Source organism: Hermetia illucens, chromosome 5, assembly GCF_905115235.1.
Source record: "Hermetia illucens chromosome 5, iHerIll2.2.curated.20191125, whole genome shotgun sequence".
In the NCBI taxonomy this organism is placed as follows: domain Eukaryota; kingdom Metazoa; phylum Arthropoda; class Insecta; order Diptera; family Stratiomyidae; genus Hermetia; species Hermetia illucens.
In genome coordinates this window covers 40,590,552-40,603,236 of record NC_051853.1, presented here as the reverse complement: position 1 = coordinate 40,603,236, position 12,685 = coordinate 40,590,552, and the positions used below count along the sequence as shown (strand labels likewise).

General features: G+C 42.8%; 1 protein-coding gene across 8 annotated transcripts in view; it reads right to left on the bottom strand.

Annotated features, from left to right (window-relative positions):
• The window catches only part of LOC119658471 (microtubule-associated protein tau), a 53,307-nt gene extending 41,918 nt beyond the window's left edge, over positions 1-11,389 (bottom strand). For 7 of the 8 annotated variants that reach the window (XM_038065893.1, XM_038065895.1, XM_038065896.1 and 4 more), the window contains exon 1: positions 11,283-11,389. The gene's annotated coding sequence lies outside the window, so the exon portion shown is untranslated. The remainder of the gene's footprint in view (positions 1-11,282) is intronic. The other variant, XM_038065894.1, reaches the window with a different exon arrangement.
• Positions 11,390-12,685: the final 1,296 nt, after the last annotated feature.

The window sequence follows — 12,685 nt, the reverse complement described above, 5'->3', positions numbered from 1 at the left end:
TTTGGAAGTTCGATTAAAGAGTTTCTTCGCCGTTATCCTCTGTTTTGCTAAATTTGGGTTCCGCGACGGGGTTTTCTCCTTCTTTGGCATACGACGCAGCCGTCCTCGAAAGTTTCTCTGATGAATTTGATACACCCCCTACGAATTTGTGAATCAAGCCCTGAGGGTCACTTTATGTCTCGCCCCCCGCATTTATTTGAAAATGAAACAGCTGAAGATGTTCCCAGGTTCATTACCAAATTCTCTCCACTGTGACATTTTTTATATCCGTCAATCTCGAAGAATTCCCGATGGGATGATACTTCCGTGATCTCGAAAGTGATGACTTCTAGCGCAGTTTCATTGGCGAAACTGGGTTCAGTTGCTACGTGGGGAATCCGATTCAGAGTTAAACGCGCTGACCTTAGAACTTCCGCAGCAAGTATGGTAGGCGTTATCATCCTTACCAGTTATTACCTTAATGCCTTCACTTTTAACAGATCTTGGTCGATAGTAAAGGAATAAATTAAGGAAGCTTCCATCAATATCGTTCGCAGTCTACTATTTAAACTCATATCCTAGCAAAGTTAAGCTTTGCTTCATGATTTTGGCATGGTTTGTCATAATTCTAGCATATAGTGTTTTGTCATATTCGACACTTCTACTCGTTAAACTATCGATATCCAGACTACCCCTGCTATAGTATGTATTTCAAGATCTCAAACCAGTTCGGTTTTACGCTTCAATTATCCTAGTAGTGGTCTGGCGGCTTAACCTGCACCATCGTTCCACCTGAAGCAGATTCTAGTACGTCTCTCCTTTTGATCATAGTCTCTGCAGCATTTATCCGTTTACTTGTTTTATCGGTAAAGTCATCAATGCTTGAAGAAAATCGATTGTAACTGTTCCAGATAAAAAAATGCGACCTGTATATTGACGACTTCACCATCATCCTGGAGCACTTCGATAGGGTTTTTTATATTTGCGGGTGGACTTTCACGGTCAATTTCGCCGTCTTTCTAGGTTTTTTGGGATAGCTCTCCCCTTTTAGTCGTTTCCGGCCGGCAAGATAGTCATCTGACCATCACCCACCACTTGCAATTAAACGAGAAAAGTTGAGAAAAGTTCCCACATTGCAGTTGAGCCGCGAATAGGAAGAAGGAGGAAGCTAACGTTCTGACTCATTGACTAACTATTGAATCTCATACATCAAGATTTTGCAGCAGCATTCTGGAAAATACCGACATCCGGAGATTCGAAAATCACTACATCCTGAATAAAATGATTTTCCGTAAAAGATGTTATTTGCGATCGATGTATAAATAAACGTACGCGCTAAAAATCGAATAGGCCCGAATTCTGAACGACCACAGAGAAAACCAATGTATCGCAATGGCTATGGATTTGATGATAATGGATTCAATTAGGAATATATTTCAACGACTACTTTCGAAATCAGAACTTCGGTAGTCGATAAGGGGTCGCCTCCAATGCCGAGAAGTTTCAAAGAAGCGGTCGTGTCATCCCAGTTGATGGTAACTAGTTGGCTAAAAAAGTCGGTGGAAAAATGGAAAAGGAAACCGAGATGTAGACAGGATTTATACGCGGACAGTTCAAAGATTACTGCACCTGTTTAAGGCATACTGGCGGACTAAGAAGTGGGTAAGAATCGGTCATTAAGCCATCCAACCGCTGGACACTTCAATCAAGCATTCGAAATACAGAGTCACAATTGGAATTAAAGTGAACTGCATTATAATCAAGGACACTAAGCTGTCGTCGTCCCATTCTCCGAAATTTAATGGTTCAGTATACCGTCAACTCAATGTTCTTCATCATCGAGCTGGTGATTAAGTCTGTTCTGAGCTCGGGTTGGAAATAGAGAGGACAAAATACATTTGTCGATAGAAGGCTACAACCTTGACGTTATAACGTTTTTACGCACATAATACCATGTGTTGAGTAAAAACCTATGAAAGGTACTCCCCTGGATCTGATTTTCGAAACCAATTGGTGCGTTTCAAACAAACTAAGTTCCGTGATTTATGTCCGGAGGCATAACCCAGGAAAAACCCGTCTAATATCTTCTAGCGCCTTCGGCTTTCACAAAACGTTTGCAAAACATGCAGCTGTTAGTCTTAGGAATCCTGAACGGCTACAAGCGAGTAGACCACATAGGCGCGCAAGAAGTTCTAGTACTTAAAAGAGAACAAGGAAGAGCCACCAGAATAATGAAAAGATGCAAATTGTGATTGTCATATTTTCTGTGAAAAAATATGTTCGCCTGCATAAGGAGAGTGAAAAATTCTATAGAATCGTGAATATATGTACATATATATATGGTGTGCCGCCAATCTCGTGGAAGCTGGTAAAACTTTTCATTGTCACCGTGAAGAGACAAGGAAGAGTGTTTTAAAATGTCCCAAAGTACAAGTTTATGAAACTTTCCCTCAAACAACATCACTATTATGTTGTACTACTTTGCGACGTCCTAATGAATGCAGAGACACACAACAAATCGTTAAAATCATTTATACACATTTATACAACAATGACACAGAAACCACAACATTGTGGAAAATTCACACGAATTTCCACGGCATAAGAGTGCAAAACATATTATCTGATGTCAGAAGGTGCGGCAACTTTTAACTTTGGAATTATCATGCAATAAAACAAATCCACTCAACTATTAATTACTTGAGTACTCGGCAGGCGCTAATAGCCACATTTACGTCTATAGAACTTACAGAAATTGGTTGAAAGTTGGTTGAATATATGCCAAAACGGTAGACGCGACAAGCAAACAGTTTTAAGCCTAGCAAGGAAGCCATATGAAAAACCGAAAGTCAGTGATACAACTTTGCCGTGAAAAGCAAAACTTTTCTTTCCTGACCGGCAACCGATTGCATGCAAAAGTGCAATGAATTCTTGACGAAGTAACATTCATATAAGGGAAGAAATTCCTGGCGCAAAGGATCACGTACGGAGGCTTTAAAAACTTGTGTTGTTAGAGAAACTTAAAGCTAATCGACATAGAAGAATAGTGTGAAAATCCACAAAGTTAATGAATGGGGAAATGTGGTAGAATGTGATATGTTCATGAGGAGTTACTAATGGTGTTGCTATTTGATTTACCGATTAACTTTAAATTGAGTTTTGACCAAGGTCGGGAGTCGGGAAACATTATGTCAAGATTCAGCTAAAAGCTCAAGCTAACCTGGTCAGATAACTAACATTCACTGGGAGGACTTTTCATGATTTAGTTAAAAGGGGTACAGCATACAAGATAATTTTTATTTCAATATTCTGTACGTCATCTCAGAACCTTAAGGCTGATTTCGTAATATTTGGGATTTAAAGTCCACTCTATTGCGAATTCCAGATTCAACGAGTTATGACACAAGACTTTTGCATAACAATTACGAGGGGTACAAGCGGCAGAATAACTGGAGCCTCGTACTTTAAACATGAAATGTTTTCCGATTTTAGAAAGTATTAATCATGGCTTTTTCTCGCCACATGGCTATATTGGGAGGAATTAGAATTGCACACCTCGTCTTTCACACCATTCAATGCATTTGCAGAATTTCACAATTTCCATATGACCACCAAATTTCGTATTAAGAAGTACAACAGTTTCCCTGCTTGCAACAGACAGACGTTACCAACCATCCAGATCAAGGTCTTTTCTGTTTCTTGTTAATTCCGCTGCGGAATATAGGACACCCAAATAGTCTCTTCATTCTTATTATTTTCCCCCCACTGCAGAGCAGCTGAACTGTACGAATTTATCAAAGACCAACACAATGTGATCCATATTGTTAGAAACCCTTGGAGTCCTGCCCAATATGGCTGTAAAAGGAGAAAAAAAGCATTGCTGGCGCAAATTATACCTTTTCAGAAATTACAACATCTTACCGCTCCTTGTTGCACCATTTGTCGAGCGTTTCCCGCAATTCGCGTACTTGACTGCGTAGCGAGTCGCATACCAATACCGCTTTATTACTCGCAGCGACACAATCCCGGCCACCATCAGGGAGCGTGTTCGACTTGAGGTCATCGGGGAAACTGGTGATCGAGAGTCGATGGGGGCACAGGCGGTGGCATCAACAACACCACGCCGCACTTCAGGCAACAGTTTCAGTACTCGCGGAAGCACTCTTCTCCACCGTCTAGTTGAGGTTTCCGCTTCCAAAGATCGTGTATAGAATTCTCGGATATGGATGTTTTGCATACACCAGGCTCCCAGGCTCTATGCATATCCAGCAACTCCGGGAATTCTATCTCAAATCAATGATGAGATTGCAGCTCGGCTGTGTGCTGATATGTCGCTGCTGCAACCACAATCACTTGTGTATTGCGGTGCAGTTGCGGCTATCAGATTGCACGGTCAGAAGATCCGCTTTCGTGTTATTGGTTTGAGTGACCAAAGAGATCCACCATGGAAAATTCGTCTGGAACGTCGGCGGGACTTACTAAGGCAGGACATTGTTAGACTGATTCAGATCAGCACTGACAATGTCAGCAGACGAGTGAAAAATAATGTGCAGTGGGTTTACCGGAACTATGCCATCCCCAGTGAAATACCCGTAGTTGAAATTTTGGACACACTAAAGCAGAAACTTTCTGCGAAAGAATATTGGGATGGACTTTGGGGGTTACCCGCCCAGCATGCTGAGCATGCTGAGTAGATCACCGCCGAACGCACCCGCCATGCCAATACGCCTGTCATGAATTTTGCGGATGTTACCGAAGAGGAAGTTCGACGAGCCATAAACAGCTCGAAGAACTGGAAGGGCCCAGGTCTGGATCGGGTGCAGAATTTCTGGTATAAGAAATTTACCAGCGTACACAGTCGGTTGGCACGCAGTATAAATCAGGTCATGAGTCGGCCGGAGGAATTTCCATCGTCCCTCACTGCGAGAATTACCTACCTTATCCCTAAGAAGGACACGGTGCAGGACCCCGCAGACACAAGACCGATTACTTGCTTACCAACCGTCTACAAATTCATCACGTCCATTATTAGTGGTAGGGTCAATGCGCAGCTCGAGACAAACAACATTCTGTCCGAGGAGCAGAAGGGCTGCCGAGTTGGGTCAAGGGGTTGCAAAAGAGCAACTCATTATCGACTCGGTAGTTGTAGGACAAGTAACTAGAAGCCAAAGAAACCTCTTTAGTTGCTATGTCGATTATGCCAAGGCTTTCGATAGCTTCCCTCATGCCTGGCTAATCGATGTCTTACATCTGTATCGCATTGATCCGAAACTAATAAAGTTTTTGGCGACAGTCATGGAAGGTTGGCATACCACATCAGGGAGTACATCTGAGGGTGCTAATACTTCAGAGCCCATCCGTGTACGGAGGGGCATCTTGCAGGGAGATTCGTTGAGTCCCCTTTGGTTTTGTATGGCACTGAAGCTCTTTTCATGGCTACTGAATGATGCAAGAGGGCATGGTTTTGCAATTAAATATGGCCTACGTGCTAAGTGCAAACTGACACATTTGATGTACTTAGATGAAATCAAGCTGCATGCTGGTGCTGACGATCATCTTAGAAGTCTATTGCGAATAATAGACATGTTCAGCCGTGATATTCGGATGGAGTTTGGATTAGACAAGTGTCGTTCAAGCCATCCGCAAAGGTTATCACGAGCCGCATGACGGACCTCCACATCGAAGCTATGACCGAGACATGCTTTTACAAGTACCTAGGAATTCTGCAAGGAACCCATGCTCAAGTTGGTGATCTGAAGAATGCTTTGCTGTCCGAATTCCTGCGACGTCTAAAGCTGGTACTGAAATCGCATCTCCCGCGGAAGAATAAAATAAGCGCGCTGAATATATTTGCTATCCCTTCACTGGCTTATGTATTCGCAATATTACTGTGGACGAAGACCGATCTGGAAAACGTCCAGCGGCGGATACGGGCAACTATGTCCAAACTCCGAATGCATCATTCAAAGTCTACCGTGGAGCGGATGAAACTGCCTTATGACATCGGAGGTAGGGGCGTGGTTGACGTGGCGGCACAACATCATCTCCGAGGCGACTCGCTGCGCGCGGGCGAGTCCCTTGTATGCGGCTGTCTGGTCTGTAAGGCAGACTGTGGACTGACTCCACTTAACTTGAAGGATCGATCTTTCAATTCTCTGAGTGGGGTGAAGTTGAACCAAGAGCGGATCGATGAATGAAAGTCGAAGGCAATGCACAGTAAACACGTGAATTGTCTTTGGCAGCTATTTGTTGATTTGCATTTGTCGCACAGATGGCTGTGTGCTGGGCAGCTCTTTGCCGAGACGGAGAGGTTCATGTGTGCCATTCAGGGCGGCGTAGTTGCCACCTTAGCTTATAAAAACTCATCATGAAAGAACGGGTGGCTTGCACCTTGCATTCAAGCATGGGAACATGCCCAGTTTACCGATATGAGCCGCAAGCAGTACTTGATAGTTCTGCTTACAGCATGTATTGGGACCGACAAGTTCTAACTGATCGCCATACTGCACATAGCAAGCCTGACGTACTGTTAGTTGACAAGACGGGTCGCTCCGCTTATATTATCGATGTCGCTTTCCCCCATGCGAGACGCCAAGCGGGTGGTTGTAGTTCCCATAATATTGTCAGCTACAGGTATTGTACCTAAATCCCTCATGACTTCCCTTGATGGCCTGGGACTTTCGCACAGTCTAGTTCAAGCCAGGCAGAAGTACACCATTCTGCATACGTGCTCGATGTTGTGGGGGGTTCTTGACGGATTCTCCCATTGACCTACCACCGGCCACTACCACCAGCGCCCCTATACTTTTTAAATAGGTAGAATCGTCCGAGCCTAAATGCTTGGCACTTAGTGCTAGTATTAGGTAAAATCCAGCATCTGCCGAGATGGTGATAACTCGGAAATAATAATATAATCGTTGGCGCAACAATTTAGATCAGGGCCTTGAAGTGTGTTAGAGCACTTCGTTCAAGACTGTAACGGTACACTACAGGATTACAGTACCCTGTAAGAGGCAATGTGGTCAGTATTGCGCTCGCGCGAGATTATTCATCATCATCATCAACGGCGCAACAACCGGTATCCGGTCTAGGCCTGCCTTAATAAGGAACTCCAGACATCCAGGTTTTGCGCCGAGGTCCACCAATTCGATATCCCTAAAAGCTGTCTGGCGTCCTGACCTACGCCATCGCTCCATCTCAGGCAGGGTCTACCTCGTCTTCTTTTCCTACCATAGATATTGCCCTTATAGACTTTTCCGGCTGGATCATCCCCATCCATATGGGTTAAGTGACCCGCCCACCGTAACGTATTGAGCCGGCTTTTATCCACAACTTGACGGTGGTATCGCTCATAGATTTCTTCGTTATGTAGGCTACGGAATCATCCAATCGTGATCCTGCTGCCTTCACTTGGCCTCGCACATTGGACGGCCTTGTCAGTCTTATCAATTTCGTTGGGATACCGAATTCTCTCATGGCCGTGTACAGTTTTACCCTGGCTATACTCTCATAGGTGGCTTAAAGTTGCTGAAAAGGTGGTGCAACTGATGTCCATACTGCAGAGAGAAAATCTAATCTGCCGCTGATTTGCCTGCAGTGAAGCCTCTTTGGTATGGGCCAATGATGTTCTGGGCGTATGGGGCTATCCAGCCTAACAAGATAGTGGAGAATATCTTATAGATGGTACTCAACAGCGTGATACCTCTATAATTGCTGCACTGTATGATATCGCCCCTTTTATGTATGAGACAGATAACGCCTTGTTGCCAGTCATCAGGCATTGATTCGCTGTCCCAACCCTTCAGAATTAGCTGATGAACCACTTGGTGTAGTTGGTCGTCTCCATACTTAACTCATTCGGCTGTAATTCCATCGGCTCCTGGCGACTTATGGTTTTTACGCCGGTGGATTGCACGCAATGTTGGCAGCATTTGTGGGTCGTCTTCAGTTGGCGGGAAAAAGCTGCTCGCCGATATTTTGGTTGTTGAGTAGTTCATCAAAATACTCAACGCATCGCTCCAATATACCCATTTTGTCGGAAATCAGATTTTCCTCTTTATCTCGGCAGGATGAGCATCGACGTGTACAAGGTGTCATCCAGCTGACTTGTAAGTAAAACTTGCGCTCCTGGTGCGGTTGCTCCCTGTACTATTACAGAGATCCGTTGATTCTCCCAGGCTTCCTTCTTCCGTGTGTGAAGTCCCTTCCCTTCCCCCCCCCCTTTCTTCCCCGCGGGAATGCAACATTACTCATTACAGCAGGTTTCATTTTTTGGCTGACTAAGAAACCTACTCCGAGCATATAGTTTACTGGTTGGCCGCTATGTTATATGGTGTAGTGGCTCTTCTCTAGGAAACCCGTCCCTGTCCAAAGCATTTCCTGCAACGCTATTACATCAACCTTATATTGGGATAGGGTATCGGCTAGCTGCTTGGCAGCTCCATCTCTGTACAGGAAGCGCACGTTCCATATGTTGGCGGATTGGTCGTTGTAAAGTCCATCCTGTCCAAGGCTCCTTCTGTGGCTTCGTGACGTTGGTTTTCCGTGTAGGGTTGTCAGTCCTACACAACCCCCAACCTGGAGGACCAGTTGTTACAATTTGCCTCGTTTTTACACCCGAGAGACCCGCCTTCATCATTCTCCGTCCGCAGCTTTTAAGAAAGAGCTCCCAGCGGTCGCCACGTGGAGGTGGAGATAGGATTTGGTAGTCGAGTTGTTGGTGTTGGTTCAGTTCAGATATTGACCAAAATTGAATTCAGAAATTCGAAATTTGAACTTAGCAGGCTTGCACACAACAACAATAGAGGGGAGAGAGGAGGGAATTCAAGAGCATTAGGAGCGACGTAAGGAGGAGTATACAAAAGTTGAGAAATACACTGCACAGGAAATTTTAGGGGGGGGGGCAAGATACATAAGGGACGAGAGGCGTGGATGGCGTTATAAGGAAATAGTAGAGGACAGGAAACCCTAGGACAGCATAGGGAGAACAAAGGCACAATAAATAAAGAAGGGGAGAAAGGGGTCAGCTACAGTTAGGTTATAATTTACGAAGAGTTTCTATTTCCACCACCTACCGTCGAAATTGCTTGCAAAGTATAGTTTACTTTCAATGCGAAAGGACAACGCCGCTACGTGAACGGTCCATCAATACAATGCTTTTAACTGCGCGACTCTGGGCAGTGAATCAAGCCAGGTTTGTCAAGAACAGCGGGATTACTGATGTAATATATTCTGCGCGGTTACTGATGGGGAAACATCGTGACAAGCATCGTCCTCTCTGTATTGCATATCCGAGTGCTGGCCGACTATCAAAGGCAATGAACGGTGCTCGCGGTAATGGAGATAAAGATCAAATCGATGGGAATCGCACAAAAGGCCGGTCGAAACCATGTTGACTTGATATACTAGATCGTGATAGCCGAGCCTCTCCACTCTCTCCAGATTAGACTTTCGAGCGAACAAAATAGCTTAACTTATCAAAATGAAACGAAACGAAATGAAATTTCTCCCAAGTAATATCTTATCTTAAAATGAAGATGGTCATCAGCGAGTTAAACCAATTTACAAGCAAATCATTCTTGCTTTACTACCTTATTATGATCGAATACCTTCTTAGTCTTAATTTAGTAGAAATTGGTAAGTTATGTAATCTTTTATGGATTTATGAATGGATACCCTTCAGCACTTAGCTAAATTTAGCAAAAATAATAACTAACATCACTAAAACCATATTCATGGCCACCATTCATAATATCGTGATTTCAATTATTCTTAGTGGAGAATACCCGCGGAGTCTACTACGTATCTAGTCGGCAATCCAGCTATGTTTATCAAGTGTATCTTTAAATAGTCCTTCGCTAGTTTCCTTGAGCAAGGTATATTACTTTATAAGTTATTTTTGGCATACGCTTGCCGTTTTGTAGGTGGGATTGTTTTTTAGTTGCAACTGTTTTAACTAGTTTCGCTATGGATGGGTGAAAATTTAAATGGAGGTTTTAAGGATGAAAGAAGTGAGTTCAATCTGAAGGGATCCTTAGCAAGTACTCAACTCCGTCTTGTTATAAATCCTATAGTGAAGGACAAAGTTGAAATGTATTTGAAATTGTGCTTTTATCAGTGGAAATCTTTATTCTATGTTTTTCGAATTCAATAATTCTCTAGAAGAAGTGAAAAGCGGCTTTCCAAAGTGAATGGAATATTTATAGATATCCATAGGTTGATAGATGTAAAGAAAATACTTCTTGACAATGAGCTATTACTTAGCAAGAACATAACTTATTATAATTGGTCGAGTCATCAAAGTAAGAACCATATTAGCTTCTAACAGGTCCATGATAAGCACGCACAGGATATACTGGTTACTATGTAGGTCACATATCGAAGGAGCATGACCATCTAAATAATATACTAGTTTTCTTATTTTTGGATTATGAGGAGGAGTACATAGCACTGTCGTGGTTGTAATTCGAAGACGATGCAGGCAATAGCGTGCATTTAACTAATACTAATGATCCTTGTAAAGAAGTAGCTACATTTACGGACGTACAATACACTATACGAGTATACTAAGCATGATTCTGAATTGCGTGAAACTTGTGTTGAGATATAATTATTCTGGAAGCACTAAAGTCTAGAAGCTTTCAAATATTCTACCAAAGAACACTACATGATTTCACATTAAACCAGGACATTGTACTACTCTAGGAAAAATTAATAAAACACAATCTTTCTCTGGAAAAGTCCATCCAAACGGCCAGAAGCAACATTTGTAGACATCCAATTTAAGGTATCTCTTAATTATTTCAAACAGAATACATAGGATACACAACCGCAATTTAACTCCCAAGGGGTGAAACGTTATACGAAAAAGGAGCAAACAGTGCGACGCGTCGGCTTCACTCACATTCGTTTATCGATTTTCGGCGTTTTCCCGATAAGAAAAAAAACAAAGACGACACACAATACAGAAATAGGGTTCTTCCTTTCACAACAATAATTCCACCCCTCTGTTAGTTTGAATTTTATTTTGGTGTTATGGGAGCTAACCACATAACAAAAAAACTATAAACAGAAACTATACACACACGGACAAAATGGTACATTCAACTTTGATGACACACTAAGATTCTAAATGCGAAATAATAGTAATCAGGCGCTGGGAGTCCTTATGAGTCCTTCTACAGAATAACACATTTTCTTGCATGGCGGCCTTTTCTATTTTGATTTTCCTAATTTAAAACACACACTTTGTTGCTTTTGACCGTTCGAACTTTAAAAGTTGTAATCCAGGAATCCAGCGTTACCTGTTGGGTTGAGATACTATGTTTGCTGGTTAGAAGCTGATAATGGGACACAACTTTGCCACTATCTAGAAAAACCTTTTATCTCGGTAGACGACAATGGCTCGACTATTCCTTGACTTTCTCTTAGCTTCCTTTGCTATTAACACTCGCTAAAACAGGAGTTTGCGCAATGGACATATTATCCTGAATTTTTGTTATGCATGTGCTTCTCAAAGTGTTTTTGTTACTGGGTTTTATTTTCATGTTACTTGTTACTGCCATACGGAAAATACAACATTAAATTGCAACCCCCCACGTAGAACTGAAACCAGAAGAAAATTTCTATGAAAAACGCAATGTAGTTCAGAAGAGACTTTTTGAATAGGGCGTGCTCTTAATTTGGTTTTGAGCAGTAAGATTTTCTTGGCAATCCACTGTTGAAGAAAGTGATAGAAAAGCAAGATAAATGTCACCAGTGTCTTGTTGCCATAAGTGAAATCAGTGTTTTTTTCCAGATTTCTATAACCTTCAATGCTTCGTTGTTGGCATAAACTTCTTTCCGCATGTCATAGTTAATGCTTATCTAGTCAGAATGACCACATCGCATTTGTCGTATGTATGTCCAAGGGTAGTGTAGATCTCAGGGTGAGACGTGGATTGGTACACACCATGAAGCACAAAACCTGGGAAACACCTACTGAACTAACACCAACAGCTATACTACCAAACCTTATCTCCACCTCCACGTGGTGATTTCTGGGAGTTCTTTCTAAACACATGAAGAAGTGGACTCTTTGGTGCCAAAAACGGGTCGTCCAGATTGGGGGTTGAGTAGGGTTGATAACTCTACATGGAAAACCAAAGTTACGGAGCCACAAAAAGAGTCTCGGACTGGATTGATAACACAACGGCGGACTCGGCAACGCATTTTATCACGGAAAATGCGTTCTCTGTACAAAAAAGGAGCTCCCAAGCATTTAGTCGATACCCTGTCCCAATATAGGGCTAATGTCACATCGTTGCAAGAAATGCGCTGAACAGGGATGGGCTTCCTGGAGAAGAGCCAAGAAGTACAAGGAGTAGGATGAAGCCTTATACAACTCAACAAAGAGGGAAATCTGATTTCCGATAGAATAGGCCTACTGGAGTGATGGGCTCAGTACAATGATGAACTACTCAACAACCATAATATCGGCGTGCAAGAGTTTTCATCAACCGGAGACGACGGACAAATACTGCTACCACCAATCATGAAAGAAACACCCCGTACAACTTATCAGCTTAAAAATTATAAGTCGCCTGGAGCCAATGGAATTACATGCGGATTGGTTAAAAATGGAGGCAACATCAACATTAACCGGTTCATCAGCGAATCAATGCCTGACGATTGGCAATGAGATATAAAAAGGGGTCACTCAGTGCAG